This window comes from Tursiops truncatus, chromosome X, assembly GCF_011762595.2.
Source record: "Tursiops truncatus isolate mTurTru1 chromosome X, mTurTru1.mat.Y, whole genome shotgun sequence".
Lineage (NCBI taxonomy): Eukaryota > Metazoa > Chordata > Mammalia > Artiodactyla > Delphinidae > Tursiops > Tursiops truncatus.
The window spans coordinates 4,810,321-4,828,710 of record NC_047055.1 but is presented as its reverse complement, the minus strand read 5'-3'; the positions used below and the strand labels follow the sequence as shown (position 1 = coordinate 4,828,710).

The following is an 18,390-nucleotide window of genomic DNA, read 5'->3' as shown; positions in this document are numbered from 1 at the left end:
CTGACTTCTTGGGACTGCTCCCTGCTCAGCCTCCCCACTGAGGATCGGATACTTAGTGAAAAGCAACTAGTTCTCGCCGAGCCTCCTCTTTTCTGGGTTAAGTATCCTCAGATACTTCAATCTTCTTTGTTAGCTCATGACCTCATGCACCCTGGATCCCCTGTTTCAGACATGCTCCATCCAGTATATCCCTAACCCTCCCAGAGTGTCATGTTCACTGACCCCAGCACTGGGTGAATGTGACCAGGGTGCTGTGCTTCTCCCCCTACACTGGGCTCATAAGACCACTGTGACATCCCTATCACCACGCTTGCCACATTGTACATGGCTTGGCCCTTAGGAGCCATCTAAGAAATATTTGCTGAATGACTAACTGATATTTTAATTTTCTGTTTGTGTCTCTCTCCCCTACTAAACTCTAAGTGCCTTGAGCTATCTTGCCTTATTTATATTTGCATAAATTATTCCATGCATATTATAGTTAGTCAATAAATATTGAGTGAAAAAATTATTTCTAGGAGTTTTATTAATAATAACTACCACCGGGCTTCCCTGGTGGCACAGCGGTTGAGAATCTGCCTGCCAATGCAGGGGACATGGGTTCGAGCCCTGGTCTGGGAGGATCCCACGTGCCGCGGAGCAACTAGGCCCGTGAGCCACAAATACTGAGCCTGCACGTCTGGCACCTGTGCTCCACAACAAGAGAGGCCACGATAGTGAGAGACCCGTGCACCACGATGAAGAGTGGCCCCCACTTGCCGCAACTAGAGAAAGCCCTCACACAGAAACGAAGACCCAACACAGCCATAAATAAATAAATAAATAAAATTAAAAATAATAATAATAATAACTACCACCAACACCATGACTTTACTATGATTTTTTCCACCCCTTTTTGGGCAACTTCTTATTGAGATAAAATTCACTTGACTTACTAAGTGAAAGAAGCCAACTGAAAAGGCTACATACAGTATGGTTTCAACTATATAACATTCTGGAAAGGCAAAACAGTGGAGACAGTGAAAGGATCCGTTATTGTCAGGAATTGGAGGAGAGGGAGGGATGAATCGGCAGAGCACAGGTTTTTAGGGTGGTAAAACCATTCTGTATGATACGTCAGTGGTGGTACATGTCATTACACATTTGTTGAAACCCATAGAATGTACAACCCCAGGAGTGAACCCTCCTGTAAGCTATAGACTCTGAGTGATTATGATGTGTCAATGTAGGTTCATCAGTTGTAACAAATATACCACTCTGGTGCAGGATGGTGATACTGGAGGAGGTTGTGTGTGTTGGGAGGTGGGGGGTAGGGAGTATATGGTAAATCTCTGTACCTCAATTGCTCAATTTTGCCATGAACCTAAAATTTAAATTAAAAATATAGTCTATAAGATTCATGTAACATTCACCATTTAAAAATGCACAGTTCAATTTTTTTGTATGTTCACAATGTTGTACAACCATCACCACAATCTAATTCCAGGCCATTCCCATTACCCCTCTTCAAGAAACCCCTTACCTGTTCCCAGTCATTTCTTACCCCCCTTCCCTACACCTCCATCCCCTGGCAACCACTGATCTACCTTCTGTCTCTATGGATTTGCTTATTGTGGATATTTAATGGAAATGGAAATGATACAATATGTGGACTTCTGTGACTGGCTCCTATCACTTTGTATAATATCTTCTAGGTTCATCCATGTTGTAGCTGTGTCAGTACTTAACGCTTTTTATGGCTGAATAATATTCCACTGTGAACATTTGAGTAGTCGGGCTCTTATGAATAATGCTAATATGAATATTTGCATACAAGTTTTGTGTAGACACATGTTTTAATTTCTCTTGGATATATACCTAGGTGTGGAATTGCTGGGTCATATGGTAACCCTATGTTTAACTTTTTGGGGAACTGCCAAACTGATTTCCACAGCAGCTGCACAATTTTACATTGCCATCCGTGGTGTATGCGGGTTCCAGTTTCTACACATCAATGCTTGCACTTTCCTTTTTAAAAAAAAATTATAGGCTTCCTAGTAAGTGTTAAGTGGTATCTCATTGTGGGTTTGATTTGTATTTCCCTAACGATGTTGAGCATCTTTTCATGTATTTCTCGGTCATTTGTATATCTTCTTTGAAGAAGACGCATATGCCCATTTATTAATTTTATTTGTCTTTTTATTACTGAATTCTACTTTGGATACAAATCACGTATAAACATACGGTTGGCAAATATTTTCTTCCATTCTGTGGGTTATCTTTTCATTTTCTTCATAGTGTATTTCGATACACAAAAGTTTTGGTTTTGATGAAGCTTAACTATTTTTTATTTGGTTGCTTCTGCTTTTGGTGTCATAACTAAGAAATCATTGGCTAGGCAAGGTCACACTTATGTCTATATCTTCTTCTTACAGTTATATAGACTTAGCTTTTACACTTACGTCTTTGATCAATTTTGAGTTAATACCGGCATATGGTGTGAAGTACAGGTACACATTCATTCTTTTCCCAACTGGATATCCAATTGTCCCACTTGTTTAAAAGACTATTTTTCACCATTGCATTTTCTTGCCACCCTTCTCAAATATCAATTGACCATAAATGTACGGGTTTATTTCTGGACTCTCAATTCCCTTCTATTGACTTTTATGTCTATCTTTATGCTACTACCACACTGCCTTGATTACTGACACTTTGTAGTAAGTTTTGAAATCAGTAACTGTGAGTCTTCCAACTTTGTTCTTCTCTTACATATCGTTTTGGCTATTGAAGTTCCCTTACATTTCCATACTAATTTTAGGGTCAGCGTGTCCACTGCTGCAATAGATGCAAGTTTAATAGGGATTACATTGAATCTGTACATCAATATGGGGAGTATTGCCATTTTAACCATATTAAGTCTTCCAATCCATCAGCATGAGCTGTCTTTCCATTTATTTAGGTCTTCTTAAATTTCTTTCAACAATGTTTTCTTGGATATAGAATTCTTGGTTGAAAGATTTTCTTCTTTCTGCACCTTGAATATTTCATCCCACTATCTTCTGGCCACCATATATAGTTTCTGATGAGAAATCAGCTATGAATTTTATCAAGGCTCCCTTGTATGTGATGAGTCACTTCTCTCTTGCTGCTTTCAAGATTTTATCTTTGTCTTTCAGCAATTTGATTATGAAGTGTCCAGGTGTGTATCTCTTTAAGTTTATCCTACTCAGAATTTATTGAGTTTCTTGGATGTACAGATTAATGTTTTTCCAAAAATTGGACAATTTTTCAGTCATTATTTCTTTAGATGTTCTTTTTGCTCCTCTGTCTCTCTCCTCTCCTTCTGGGACTCCCATTATGCAGATGTTGGTAGACTTGATGGTGTCCCACAGGTCTCTGAGGCCTTGTTCATTTTTCTTCATTCATTTTTCTTCCTTTTCCTAAAACTGGATGATCTAAAATTTTGGAGCTTTATACAGCCCTTATAGACATCTCACCCCCCAGCGTTTCCTCCAAACCTTTTTGGTTAGTCTAGTGTTTGCCCCAATTGTTATCCATTGCCTCAAGCAGCAGAGACTAAAACATTTGCCTGTAAATATTTTTGACATATGCCCCAGGGTAGCAACTTCAGCACTGGGTGACTTCTAAGTCAGGTGAAATAAAGAGAAAGCTTTTGACTAGGTCGTCCAGGGAACCACCAGACAGATGAAATAACAATTCTTTGCTTGAAATCTCTTCTGCTCCCTCCAGAATCAGGAACATGGGCTGTGAATTTCAAGGTTACCTCTGCAGTGGGTAGTGGTGGATGGGACTAGGGTAAATGAACACACCATAAAGCTTGCTGTTCTTACTGAGATTCAGTTGTGTATTGTTAAAATAAGTGTCCTCCTGGGTTGATGAAAACATTGTTTAACTTCCAGATTTCCAAAGTTGATTCTGATAGTCTTTGCCATTTTTTCATTCTTTTTCTGGAGGGAGGGGCATAATTTTAGATTTCCTTATTCTGGCATTTTGCTGAAGTCACCTTTCATACTATTTTTGAACGTTTTCTATGTTACAAGCCCAGAAATTTCTATTTTTATAAAGATCTCATTTCTTCCTTATAAAAACCTTTTAATATGGGTATTATTCTCCTTTAATAGATGAGGAAAGTATGGTGAAAATGTTCTAAAACTGAGTTATAGAGATGGCTGTACAACACAGTAAATTTACTAAAAGTCATTGAATTGTACACTTAAAAAACACATGAGGAAACAGGATCAGAGAATTTAAGAAACTTACTCAAGATCACACTTAGAAGTCACAGAACCACAATCTGGGTCCATACCTGTCTAATTTAAAAGAATATTTTCTTTCCACTATGTCCCGTGGCCTCCATGGAGAAGTCAAGGTGAAAGCTTGCTAAATTAGAATCAAGGAAATTTAGGAGCATTGTTACTAGTTGAGGATGAAAGTAGGCAGCATAGATGCTCACTTTCTCACAGGGAATAAATATTCCCAAATGTTTGGCTCAAGCTGTTATCAGTAGTAACATCAAATGGGGAAAGTATACTTAAGACAAAGCTGACACCAGCTGTGAGCTGCCCCATGCAATTGCTACATAGTCGTTCCCCTGGTTTGCCAAGGGCAGTGATGTTGTCTGTAAAACTGACCTCTGGCTCCCTGCAATTGTCCTCGAGGTCAGGCCTAGTATCTCTGGCTGCCTAGAGAGTACTTCCTCAGAGAGTCCTTCCTGATCCTTGGGTCAGAACAAACCCCTTACTTATAGGCTGTTGAGGGTCTGGAACTTACACTTGGAGCACTCGTCATCACTGCAATTTTACATTTATTAGTATGACTACTGATTATCTATTTCCCCCACAAAAATGCAAGACCCTTGAGGGTAGGGACCTTGACTCTCATTTCACCTCTGTGCCAGTGCTTGATACACAGAAGGGGCTTAGCAAATATTTGTGAATGAATGAGTGCAGGAATGAATGAACAGGAAACTCAGCTTCCTTTTTTGATACAGGCTGGTCTTGTATCTCCACTTAAGAGGCTAAAAGGTTAAAAATACAGAGCTTTGGTAAGAATAAATCAGATGAAATATAGTACAAATGGACACAGAAGAAGACAGTCAAATCATCCTGCCAAGAGTGGATCTGCGTCTTTATTCCCATCCTGCCCCTAGGTTCTTCATGACCATTTTTTTTTAGATTCCATATATATGTGTTAGCATATGGTATTTGTTTTTCTCTTTCTGACTTAACTTCACTCTGTATGACAGACTCTAGGTCCATCCACCTCACTACAGATAACTCGATTTCGTTTCTTTTCATGGCTGAGTAATATTCCATTGTATATATGTGCCACATCTTCTTTATCCATTCATCCGATGATGGACACTTAGGTTGCTTCCATGTCCTGGCTATTGTAAATAGAGCTGCAGTGAACATTGTGGTACATGACTCTGTTTCAATTATGGTTTTCTCAGGGTATATGCCCAGTAGTGGGATTGCTGGGTAGTATGGTAGTTCTATTTTTAGTTTTTTAAAGAACATCCATACTGTTCTCCATAGAGAATGGACTTGAGGACACGGGGAGGGGGAAGGGTAAGCTGGGACAAAGTAAGAGAGTGGTAGTGTATATATGGACATATATACATTACCAAATGTAAAATAGATAGCTAGTGGGAAGCAGTAGCATAGCACAGGGAGATCAGCTCGGTGCTTTGTGACCACCTAGAGGGATGGGATAGGGAGGGTGGGAGGGAGGGAGACGCAAGAGGGAAGAGATATGGGAACATATGTATATGTATAACTGATTCACTTTGTTATAAAGCAGAAACTAACACACCATTGTAAAGCAATTATACTCCAATAAAAATGTTTAAAAAAAAAGCGTGGATCTAGGTTTTGTTTGGCATAAAGCTTATACAATTTGAAGGGAACCTCTTTAAGAAGAATTCTCCCTGGATTCAGAATTGCTAGGATTCCCTCCCACTCACAGACACAGGCACAAGCCAGCAAGCACTTTCACCCAGGCAAGAGCAGTTGGAAGCTTCTGCTAAGAAGCCCATGCAGGGCCCTTAGCGGAACCCCACCCAGAGCCATGATCCCTGGCTATGGGCGCAGAGAGGGAGCATGTGATCTCCAGCAGCTGTGGAAAGGGTCAGTATGCTGCCATTCCCTTCACAGGTTCCCAGGCACCTGGCAGTGCCACCTTCTCATCAACTTTACTGGGTTCCAGCAACCCTAGGTGGCCTATTGTGTTCGTCCCAAATTGTAGAGTGCTCAGAAGAGGCTTCTGGTTGCCAGCTCTCTACAGGCATAGAGAAAAGGAAATAAGCCTTCCTTTTGGGGAGAGAGAGAAAGAGAAAGAGAGAGAGAGAGAGATGGGTTTAAAAGGCATGCTGTAAAGACTAAGGGGCGTCCTGAGAACAGGAAGTGGACCAGAGACATCACCTCTGGACATGATGACACGTAACAGATATTCAGGAAATACGTGTGGCCTCAAGGTGGTGAGGGCCTAGCAAACGGAGCTGCCCTCTGGCTTTGTTCCAATCCCAACCCTCGATCCTAGCAGGAGGCTGCAGAATTACTTGCGGTTTGCTTAGCAAGCACCAAAGCTTCCTTCCATCTCAGACCAAAGCTGCATCCCTCCGGTTTAACAGAGCCACAGATACAAAATCCTCCTGATACTACTTATATAGGACCCTTTGCAGCAATTGTGTCATCAATCCAAAGGACGTGCCTCCCTCTGGGAACAGCAAGGCCAGAGACAAAGAAATGGCCACTGAACATCATGAATCCCCCTGTGACAGGGCAGCCCAGGGAAAGGGATGGAGTTTAGCACATTTGTATAAAAATAAAAATGGATGATATCTGCTCTGCGGCAGTCTGAATTTCAGCTGCCCTGGCATCTAAAAAATGGCTTGCTGGTCTTCTTCAATGTCCACTACTTCAGAGCACAGGGTGTTTGTCAAGACTTCCGAGTGGAAATATAAACCTAAACGGATAAACTTCTAAAAGGATCCCCACACCTTTAGCCAACAGCAAGGCAGCCAGACCTCCCAATTTCGGCAACACAGGGCTTGCCTGTGGCCCCCGTTATCATCTACAGAAAGGAAAAAGAAGCACCAGGGCACTGGACAGGGGAGGAGTGGGGCATCCAATGTTCACACCTGGAACTTGCTCCTCATTTGCCATTTCTCCATTTATGTTACAAACATTTGCTGTACCCAAAGTGGCAAGTGACTTTGTGATCTCCTTGTGGGCAGAGATCATGTAAAGGACCGCAAACACAGCATGGAAGAAGATGTGGCCTTGGACTTCAAAGAGATCACAGGGTAGCAGGAAGAGACACATATAACCCAATGAAATCTCATTATGATCAGTGTGGAGACAGGCAAGGTGCTACGCCAACACTTAGAGAAAGCATTTAGTGTCAAGAGAGGATGGGTGAAGTGGTATCTGGGATGAGATCAGAGAAAGGAGTAACACTATCCCAGATGAAGGGGAAAGGGTTTTGCAGGCAAAGGGAAGTACATGGTCAAAGGTCCGGAGATGAGTAGCAACAGGACATGTTTGGGGGACCTAACGAATCTTAGTCTGGTTAGAGAGCCAAGTCTAGTCTGACTGATGGGGAAGAAGCAGGAGACGAGGCTGGAGAAACAGGCAGGAGCCTGATCATGAAACCATGTTAAAAGTTTGAATTATTATTGCAGTAATGGAAAGCTATTGAAAGGGTTCAATCAAGAAGGTAGCTGGTTGGATTTTCATTCTAGAAAGATCCCTCTGGTTTCCAGAAAGAGTAGAGGATGGATTAAAGGAGGAAATACTCTACCCACATGGGAAGATTGTTGAAATAGTCCAAGTAAGAGATGATGGGGGCCTGAACTGAAGTAGAGATAGTGGGGAATGGAGGAAAAGCAGACAGACTCAAGAGGGATTTTAGGAGCTATATTCAGCAAGACATGTAGGGCGAAGGAAAAGAAACAGGGCTGGGTATCTCCATTCCACAGGGCTGAAGTGAGACGATGGGAGAAGTGTTTAGAAGGAAAAGCAAGTTCAGATATTGGTCAAGAGATTTCTACTACCAAGAGGTCCAAGGAGGTGAAGGCTAGCAGCGGGACTCAAGGGAACAGACCATTGTTGGAGCCAGGGAAGCCACGGTCTGGCTAACCATTGTGGAGCGGAACCTAGCTGCCAGGAACTTGAGGGTGTCATGAACTGTGTCCTCAAGGAATAGCTAGCTCCTGTAGCCTGAGCAATAGGACCCAGAATCATACCATGCTGTTCCGTGTTGATGGTTCCAATCAAGATAATCTCAAGCCAGAGCCCAAGGTTGATGTGCCTAAAGTAGATTCAGCTAGAGGAGACAAAGGCAAGGCAAGACTTCTTCACTGTGTGAGTAAGCGAAGAGCTGTTATTTGTCGATAGCCGATGGCAAGGTTCAATTGCACAAAACCATGAATTGGAAGGTTTCTCCGTAGTTCGCAAATTATCGCGGCTCTCCACCAGTTAATATCAGCCACTCCAGTGCCATATTCTGCTCTCAATTCTTTGAACGGTTTTAAAATTACATTTTCTGCCTCTTCACAGTTTTTTTCTGAGATTCTCTACTGAAGAAGAAATAAGGTTGTGGTAGAGAATAGGGGCCGTGTGCAAAAATGGAAATCTACATGTCAGTGTGTCATCAAAATCGGTGGTCAGGAAGGAAAAGAGGCAAAAGAAAGCCAGGGCATGCCATGGCAAAGGATATGGGCTCTTGAGAGCCCCTGATTCATGGATCTGAGATTGGTTTTGGTTCCAGCGTTTAATGCCGGAACTTCAGAGATGTCCTGAGACTATGAGGCCTCTCGGTGCCAGAAAGGGCCACATGCCACACACGGTGGATGCCCTCCTGAAACAATCTTCCCATCCAAACGCCTCTTTGCAAATCCCAACTCAAATGAAAAAGTAAGAGCTGTCAACTCTGATATATTAGGAAGACAATTCAAACAGTTGCTATTTGTATTTCATTTTTTTTTATTTTTTTATTTTTTTCTATATTATTCCTTCTTCTAGGTCAAACAACATCTGTTGTATAAAAATGAAAATAAACTGTTTCACACTGTCAAGTTTACAACTTCCATTTTTATTGTGCTGCAGCAATGTCATGCAGTTATTTTATTTCCCCTCCGAAGAAGTCATTATAGTGAATGGTGTCAATATCCCATGGATTAAGGGGTCCCCAAGCAGATTGTGACACATTGTTGAGGCTTCAATAATCTTGGGCTCTGGTGTGATAAACCATAATAGTGCCAAATGAGAAGTTCCCTAATTATGCCAAGGGATACCTCCAGAAAGTTCCCTCTCACCATGTTTGTGTTTCTCCCTGTCTTAGAATCTCTGGTATATAAGAAATGTGAAAGGGAGGGGATATCTGTACGTGTGTGGCTGATTCACTTTTTGTGCAGTGGAGGCTAACACAGCATTGTAAGGCAACCATACTCCAATAGAAAAAAAAAAGAGAGAGAGAGAGAAAAGAGATGTGGGCGAAGACATTCCTGCAGCTTGGTCCTCATGATGAGGAAGGGATGCTATTAAAAGAAACAAATGAGCAAGTTTTTGACTAATGAGCAGGTTACTCTAGCTAAAAATGACCAAGGAATCAACCCTTCTGGCCTCCTTTCAGTTTGACACACATGCTGTTTGCTCCTTCTGCCTGGAAAGCTCTTCCCCCTTCCTTACCTAGCTAACGCCTATATATCCTTCAGACAGCACAGCTGCCACTGCCATCCTTACTCCCCTCCCCCACAGAATAGATCAAATCCCCCTATTATATATTCTCCCCACGCCATGTACCTTTTTGCTTTACCACTTACCACAGTTGCAACTTTATTTATATGTGTGCAATTGTGGAGCTGGAAGTTCAGAGTGCGGGGACCATGTCTGATTTGCTCATTCCTAGAACTTAGCATGGTATGGGGAATATAATGGACATTCAATAATTATTCGATGAATCGTCAAAGCTCTCTGTTCCTGTATTGGTCAAAACAGGTAGCACTAGCTGCTGTGACATACAACCCCTGGATCTCAGTTGTTTAACACAATAAAGATGTATTCCTCATTCACATCAAGATCTAATGTGGATTGGGCAGTTCTCATTGGTGGTGCTTTTCCACATGATGATCCAGGGATCCAGGTTACTTCCACCTAGTGATGCCGCAGTCTTCAACAGAGAACTTCCACTGTCTCTAAAGAGGGAGAAGAGAGAACATGGACAGCGTGCAGGAGATTTTATGGCCAGGCTTAGAAATGGCACACTGTCACTTCTGCCCACATTCTATTGGCCAGAACCTGGTCACGTGCCCCAACGTAACCACAAAGGTGGCTGGGAAACGTAGTCCTCCTGTGTGGCCAGGAGAGAAAGCAGGTTTGGTGAGTAGCCAGTCCATCTTTGCCACACTCTCTGCTGTAACTTACCATCTTCTACAACCATGGGCACTGTATTAGAGTTCTCTGGAGAAACAGAACCAATAGAATATATATATATATATATATATATATATATATATATATATATATATATACACATATATACACACACACACACACACACACACACACACACATATATATGTGCATATATATATACATATATATAAGTGTATATATATGTATATATATATGTATAAATTAACCATCATAGGTACCAACAAGAAATCCAATCAAACAAATAAACCCCCAAACATTCTGCCCACTTCCTCTCCCACCCTCATCCCCTATCTTAGCATTCCTGATCTCAGCTAGCAGTTGGGGGTTTTAAATTGCTGGTGTCTTGATTAAATCTTGTCTAAGAATCAAGTACCTACCCAGAATATTGCAGAACACTAATCACCCAGGTCAGATTCCCTGATCAAAACCTTTCATTAGGTCCTCATCACCTAACACCGGCTTACAAGCTTTTCTATGATTTAAATCTTAATGCCTTTCAAGGAGCAAGCAGCCAGTTTGTTTAAGGTAACTCGCCACGTCTTAAATATTCATGTGAAATTTTGGTATTCTGCTCCAAAATACACCCATGGATGTTTAAATTTAAACTATTTCCCTTGAAATTTCTAAATACAATTATGGTTCCAAGAAGATGCCCTGCATTTATCCAATGACTTAAGATGCTGCAAAGGACTGAGCAGTAAATCCCTGTAAGCCCTGAATAACCAAGTGGCAAACTGACTCTGCTAGAAAGAGCCCAGCAGAGATGGCCCTGCCTCCCTGCTGCTAGGGTTGATGGAGCAAAGTCCCACAGACTGGGTGGCTTAAACAAGAGACATTTATCTTCTCTCAGTTCTGGAGGCTGGAAGTCCAGGATCAGGGTGGTGGCAGGTTTGGTTTCTTCTGAGGCCTCTCTCCTTGACCTTGCTTTATCTTAATTACCTTTTTAGAGGCTCTATTTCCAAATAGTCACAATTTGAACTACTGGGGTTAGAATTTCAACATAGGAGTTTGGGGGTTGGTCACAGTTCAGCCCTTACCAGACCCCAAGGTTAATCCAAAGAGCAGGGACAGCCATTGCACTGCCAAAAGAAGAAAAATTCCCTCCAGAATTTATTGCAAGAAACAAACGGTCCCTCCCTCCACATACACACACAGCCATCCGCCCACGTTTGGGCACGTTTAAGTTCCTAGCATTTTGATTCAGGGAATCTTTGCATCTGCCTACACAGGCTGTGGAGTTCTGTGCTTTGTGGCACTGTTTTGTAGTTGGTTTTGCCACGGCCACTGCATATCTCAAGCAATAAAAGGGATGTGAATTGCCATCGTTCGCCTTCGCTCTGTCTTTCACATCGCCCTGATTTGTTTGTCAAGCTTTTGAGGAAAATCGCAGTTATACACACACTTTCTGTGCCGATACCTGCCACTCCCCTATTTTTTTTTCTGATAAATATGCCTTTCCCTAGAATTCTATTCACATGCCAGGCTGTGATCGATTTGGGTGCCTGTCTCGCCTCTGTTCTGCGACAGCCCTGCCTGTGTGAGAGGCCTTGCCCCTTTGGAGAGATGCGCTCAGAACTCAGGCTCCATGCTCCTCCCCCAGCCAGCGTTCAGCAGCTGTGGGGCAGAAATGGGTTTGGGGGACGGCAGTGTGACAATGGCACAGGTATCTGGGAGGACCTGGAGCTCTGGTCTCGGCTGCGTGACGGCTTCAGGGAAATGAAGTGCAAGCTAGTTGGAGAATATTTCTCCGTTGGACATTATGAAATCCCAGAGGTGGGAGCTCGTGGACAGTGCTGGTCTGCTCCCCTCTCCTCCCCTCCCCCAGCTTCCAGAAAGAAGAAAGAAAAAGCTGCAGCTCAGTATTTGATATTTAGAATTAATTAGAGCCCCAAATCCCAGACCAGCCAGCAGGTTTCTTAATGAGGCCCATGTATTCATCTTCTTCAGCCTACTTCTCCAATCCATGGCCAAGTCACACAGGGATCATTACGGTGCCTCGAGGTGCCCCGTGGTTTTCAAAGCGCTACTTCATGCTGCTGCCTCATCTGGCCCACACAATCGCCCTGGTAGGTGGTCAACACAGGAGTCATTCTCCCCACTTCCTAGACGAGTTTTCAGGGAGGCTGAGTCACTTTCCCAAGGTCACACAGCTAATAAGCGGTAGACACCGGATTTGAACTCAGCTGGTCTAACACCAGGGTCCACACAGTTAACCACTGCTATTCTGCCGCCTCCCCAGGAAGAGACTTGTCAGGGAGCCAAGCCTGACTCCCAGGTGACAGAGCTCCTCAGCTAGGGTTGCAGGAGAAAAGGCAGGAGGCCCAGCTGAATTTGAATTTCAGCTGAACAAAGAATGAATTTTGAGTATACGTATGTCCCATAGTTACGCTTATGTCAACTATTGTATGGTTTATATTTGAGCATCCTAAAAATTTATTTAATGCTTATCTGAAATGCAAATTTAACTGGATATCTGGTTTTGCATTTGCAAGATCAGCCGACAGCATCCTTGGCACCACCCTCACCAAGCTGGCCGGCCCGCTGGCCTTCTGATTAGCTCTGCTCTGGTCCTCCCGTGCTTGTCTAATGTCACCCTTCCCCAGTGATCCTGCCTTCTCCTTCCTCCTGAATTCACCTGTCCAACCCGTCATCAGGCCCCAGAGAGTCAGCAGCTGCTTTGGTTCTCCCATCCAGTCCTTCCTGTCCACGCCCCTGACCACCGCCCTGATCCTAGCTGAAATAACAGCCTAGCCCCACGCACCCAGATCGTGACCGAAGCTCTAGCCACCCCGCTCGACAGACAATTGCCTGACGTTTTCTGGGCCAGAGCAGCGCGCTCTCCTGTTCGAACTGCTCTGAAGACTCCCTAAGCTCCTCCGGGTGGCTTCCGAAGCTCTCTGGATCGAGGTTCGATGTGATGCTGTCACTGCTCCCGGCCCCCCACCATGTTGAGTGTGGACCCCAAGCCTGAGTCACACAGAGGACCCCAGCTTCTCACAATACTTACGCTTGTGTCTGCCTCTCCACTGACCTTGAATCCCACTTCCTTGACATCCCCAAGTCCAGCCTCCAGGAAATCTCACACCGTCTCCACTAACAGCCACAAGTGATGTTGCCTCCGGCTCAACCTTCACACCATTTCCTAACCCTTCCTGTATGCACTATATTATGTTGCGTTCTTGTTATTTCGGCACATGTCTCAGCTCCTCTGTCCACCATCTTACACATCCCTAGGGGACAAGAGTTATTTCGTGTGATTTGCTTCCCCTCTACCTGGCCTTGCCCAGTTTCTGGCACCTGCTATATGTTCCACAGAAAGAGGTGGATATAAGTGAATGGCTTGACCCCCCAGACATTCTCCACTCTATGATACCTACTCTAGGTTTGCCAAGACTGGGCCAAACCACGGGGGTAGAGTGATGACTAAGATCTGGTCCTCAAGGCACACCATGAAAGCAGAGCAACCTGTAAGTAGAGGGAAACTGGGTTACTCTGAGGCCAACCTCAGCCCAGTGTCTCTGCAAAGAGATCACATACCCAACTCCGGAACACTTTGAGGGGTAAGGCAGGACTTTCCTCAATGACCCTGGAGAAGGCTGGAAAGTGTAGGGGGGAGCAAGGAGAAGAATTCATACCACAGCATATGCAACACGATATCCCAAGTCCTCTTTCCACCTTTCCACCCCAAACTCACTCTCTGTGGTCACTACTCGCCCCGCTTCTCTCTCCCCTTTCTCCTTAAACTCCAGTAGTGGCTCTCGGTCAGCCTCGATGGTGCTCCCATATCCTCATTCCTCCATTCTCTTAGGACTTTGTTTCATTTTTAAGGACTGCTTCACTCTTTCTCATATTGAGACATTGAGTCCTTCTCTCAGTTTCCATGGCTGCATGGCCAGACACTACCTGCACAACTGAGTTTCTCACGAGATCAAAATTTTAAAAGTGATTCATTTGTTGCCACCATAAATTGATGAGATACCCTGTGAGGGTCTTCAGGAGGTGAGAAGTCCTAGAAAGAAGAAAAGAAGGAGAGAGTTTGAAGGAAGGTCTGAAAAGGATGTCAACTACTCCTTCATCTTTGATGACACTTTCTCTTCCGAGGCCCCCTTGCAAATGGCAGTAAGTGGTGTCGAAGGTGGCCTCTTAGATGTCTCCCAGTGGTCCCACCTCCTGGTATTCATGCCCTTGGATAATATCCTCATCCTAAATTTGGGCTGCACTCAGTGACTCACTTCTAACAGAACAGAGTATGGCAGAAGTGATGGCGTGTCATTTCTGAGATTAGATCATTGAAAGACTCCAGCTTCCATCTTGGTTTCTTTTTCTCACGTACTCATACTCTCTCACTCTCTCTTGGATCGCTCATCCTGGGGGAGGCAGCTGCCCTGCCAGGACACAGCCATTCAGAGAGGGCCATGTGAGTGAGGGTCCCCCCACCTGAGATGGTCCCCCCACCTGAGATGACTGTAGCCATCACGACGGCAACTTCTTACAAGACTTCGAGCTAGAGGCCCCCAGCTAAGCTTCACCCTGATTTCTGACCCACACAAACCATGAGATAACAATTGTTCATTGTGTTAAACCAGTAAGTTTTGGGATGATTTTGTTCTGCCACCATAGATACGTAATACACAGCTGGCGCCCCTGCATGCTTCCCTGTGACTCAAGAGAGAAGTGATGCCGCCGGCTTCAGGATTCCGGCCAGCAGGCAGGGCACCCACCCGACTCCACACCCAAATGTCATTTTACAATGCTGCAGTCAGCATAATCGAGCTGGTGGTCCCCAGAGACGGTCGAGGGGAGTTTATAACTGTTAGAAATCCTGCTTCATGAATCCCAGACCCGTATGCAAATGGGAAGCTCAACCTTTGATAAGCCATTTGATTTCCCTTTTAGGCAATGAAGTGAAAGTGCACGATTTTACACTAAGATTAAATTGCTAAAATGTTTCACTCTGGTCCCCAGTTAGTTGGAATTAAACGTAGAAACAGAACAGGAAGTGTCACTCGCTCTCTGGCAGCATCTTGAGGCTGAGTTGAAGGGAGAGGGAGGGAGGGAAGAGGCAAGTGAGAGCAGAAGGCGGGCCCCCACGCCTGCAGCCCCTCACAGCTCAGGATGCCAGGCGAAAGGTTGCACATGCTTCCCGGGAGGAGGAAGGGACGGAGGGCGCCTCTCTTGAGGCCCACAGACACCGAGGACGACATGGGTGGCTTTCAAAGGGCCTGGAAACACCTGACGTGCAGCAAGAACTCGAATGTATGAAAAAGTGCGTATGTGTGCGAGTGTATGGGTGACGATGGTGTACAGGTATGTGTGTGGGTGGGAGAGAGAATGGGTGAGGGTGTGTGTGTGTGTTGTTTATAGGTACCCGCGTGCACGCGAGAAAATGGATGATGGAGTATATGAACTCGGGTGCGTGTGAGTGTACGGCTGATGATGGTGTATGCGTGCACGTGCATGTGTGAGACAGAACGGGTGAGGAGAGTGCCCACTGGGTACCTGTACGTGTGAACAGTGTGTGGGAACCCATGTATGCGTGAGAGAACGGATGAGGGAGTGTATACGTAACTACGTATCTGAGAGTGTGTGTGTGCGCGCACGTGTGTGAAAGAGAGAGAGGGAAGGAGAGAGAGAGAGAATGGGTGAGAGGTGCATATGTGCCTATGTGTGTCTGCGTGTGGGTGTCTGTAAGTGTATGAGTGAGGGCTCTCTACATGCATGCCTGTGTGGGTAAGGCGTGTATATCTGTGCGTGAACGTGTGTGCATGGAAGATTCGGTGAGGAACTGGATGTGGGCAGGCATTGGTGCCAACACAAATGCGGGGGCGGCTACGTGTATGGGTGAGGAGGTGTACGTGTATGTGCAGGTGATGTGCGGGTGAAGGAGGGCATGTATATGTGCGTATATGTGAGTGTGTAGGTGGAGGATCGATATACAGGATGTGTGTTTGAGTATCTGAGTGACGGGGTTTGTAAGTACACACGTGATGGTTTAAGTAGTCCTCAGGGGCTGTATGGACACGTGGGTCGCTGTACGGGTGAAGGAAATATATCTGGACTTGTCTGTGAGTATGTGGGAGGGGGAGGGGTGTCTGTATTGAGTCGGCCGGTGTGAATGTGTCTGGGACGTGCATGTGTGCATGTGGGTGTGGGTGCATGGGTGGGGCAGTTGTATTATAAATAAGTGTGGATGCATCTATGCACAGCTGAGAGTGTATAGGAGTGTGGACATGTCACTGTGTGAATGAGGGAGTGGTACGCACGTGTGTGAGTGTCTGGACACGGGGAGAAGGAGTGTATATTTGTAAAGGTATGCATTATAGGAGTGTGCATGTATAGGTCTCTGTGTGGGAAGGTATGGGCAATGGGCTATATTTGAATATGTCTGTGGGAGATTGGGTGAGGGTGGTGTACATGTATATATAGTGGTTGTGTGCAGGTGTGCAAGTGTGTAGGTGATGGATATGTTTATACTTGTGACAGATATATATATATTTATACACACACACACACAAATCTGTGCATGAGAGTGTATGGGAGAGCGTGGACTATATGTATGTGTATGCGGTGGGGCGGTGGGTGGAATGTATACGTCCACGTCTGGCGGTGTCTGAGTACAGAAAGTGTGTGTGTGTGGAGGGAATGGGTGAATGGTTGTATATGTATTTCTGTTTGTGTGTAATTTTGTGGGTGAGGCGTGGGTGCATATGAACGAGTGTGCCCGAGTGTGTTTGTGAAGGGTCAGTATAGGTACCTGTGTGTATATGTGAGTTTTTGCAAGAGGCAGGTGTGTATTTGTGTGTGTGAAAGGCATGGATGAGGCCAGGATATACATGTGTTTGTGTCTCAGGGTATGGGGTAGGAGGTTTATATCTACACGTGTATATGTGTGAGTGAACAGGTGACGGTGTAGTAAGAGTATGTGCAGTGAGTGCTGTGAGGTTACAGTTGAAGCCGTCCATTTATGGGTCTGTTGAAGCATGAGAAGATGGAAATATATGTGTGCATGTGTGAGCTTGTAGGTGTGAGATGTATACACATACATGCCTGAGGGAGACATGGCAGAGATAGGGTTATATGTATGTGTGTGAGTGTGGGTGTAAATGTACACGTGTGAGAGATGTGTATATATACGTGTGTGTGCATACATGTACGGAGGAGGAGGATATAGGCATATGTGCAAGTGGGATCTATATGTATCTGTGTGTTAGTATATGGAGGAAGGTGTGTGTGTACATGTGTGTCTGTCTGTGTATGTGTGTTCCAGCTGACATGTTTATGTGTGTGTGTGTGTGTGTTAAAGTGTGTGACTGTGGAGACTGTTTGTGTACGTGTCACTGTGTGAGTGACACATATGTCAAGGGGCATTTATGTATGTGTTTCTGAAGAGCTGGGTGAGGGGTGTATATTTAAGTCTGTTTTTTTTTAGCATCTTTATTGGAGTATAATTGCTTTACAATGGTGTGTTAGTTTCTGCTGTATGACAAAGTGAATCAGCTATACGTATACATATATCCCCATATCCCCTCCCTCTTGCATCTCCCTCCCACCCTCCCTATCCCACCCCTCTAGGTGCTCACAAAGCACCGAGCTGATCTCCCTGTGCTATGCGGCTGCTTCCCACTAGCTATCAGTTTTACGTTTGGTAGTGTATATATGTCCATGCCACTCTCTCACTTTGTCCCAGCTTACCCTTCCCCCTCCCCATGTCCTCAAGTCCATTCTCTATGTCTGCGTCTTTATTCCTGTCCTGCCCCCAGGTTCTTCAGAACCTTTTTTTTTTTTTTTAGATTCCACGTATATTTAAGTCTGTGGATGTGAGCGTGTGGATTAAGGGGCACATGGTTATATCCTATGTGCAAATGTATGGATGAGGGACTTCTATACATAACTGTGAATGTGTGCAAGTGGATGGGTGGGATATATGTACGTATGCATGTATGCATCT

At 44.6% G+C, this 18,390-nt stretch overlaps 1 long non-coding RNA gene across 1 annotated transcript in view; it reads right to left on the bottom strand.

The window, feature by feature from the left end:
- Positions 1-9,023: 9,023 nt before the first annotated feature.
- LOC109550581 (uncharacterized) overlaps positions 9,024-18,390 on the bottom strand; it is a 72,662-nt gene continuing 63,295 nt past the window's right edge. The window contains exon 3 of the long non-coding RNA XR_002177122.3: positions 9,024-10,201. This is a non-coding gene — a long non-coding RNA (uncharacterized lncRNA). The remainder of the gene's footprint in view (positions 10,202-18,390) is intronic.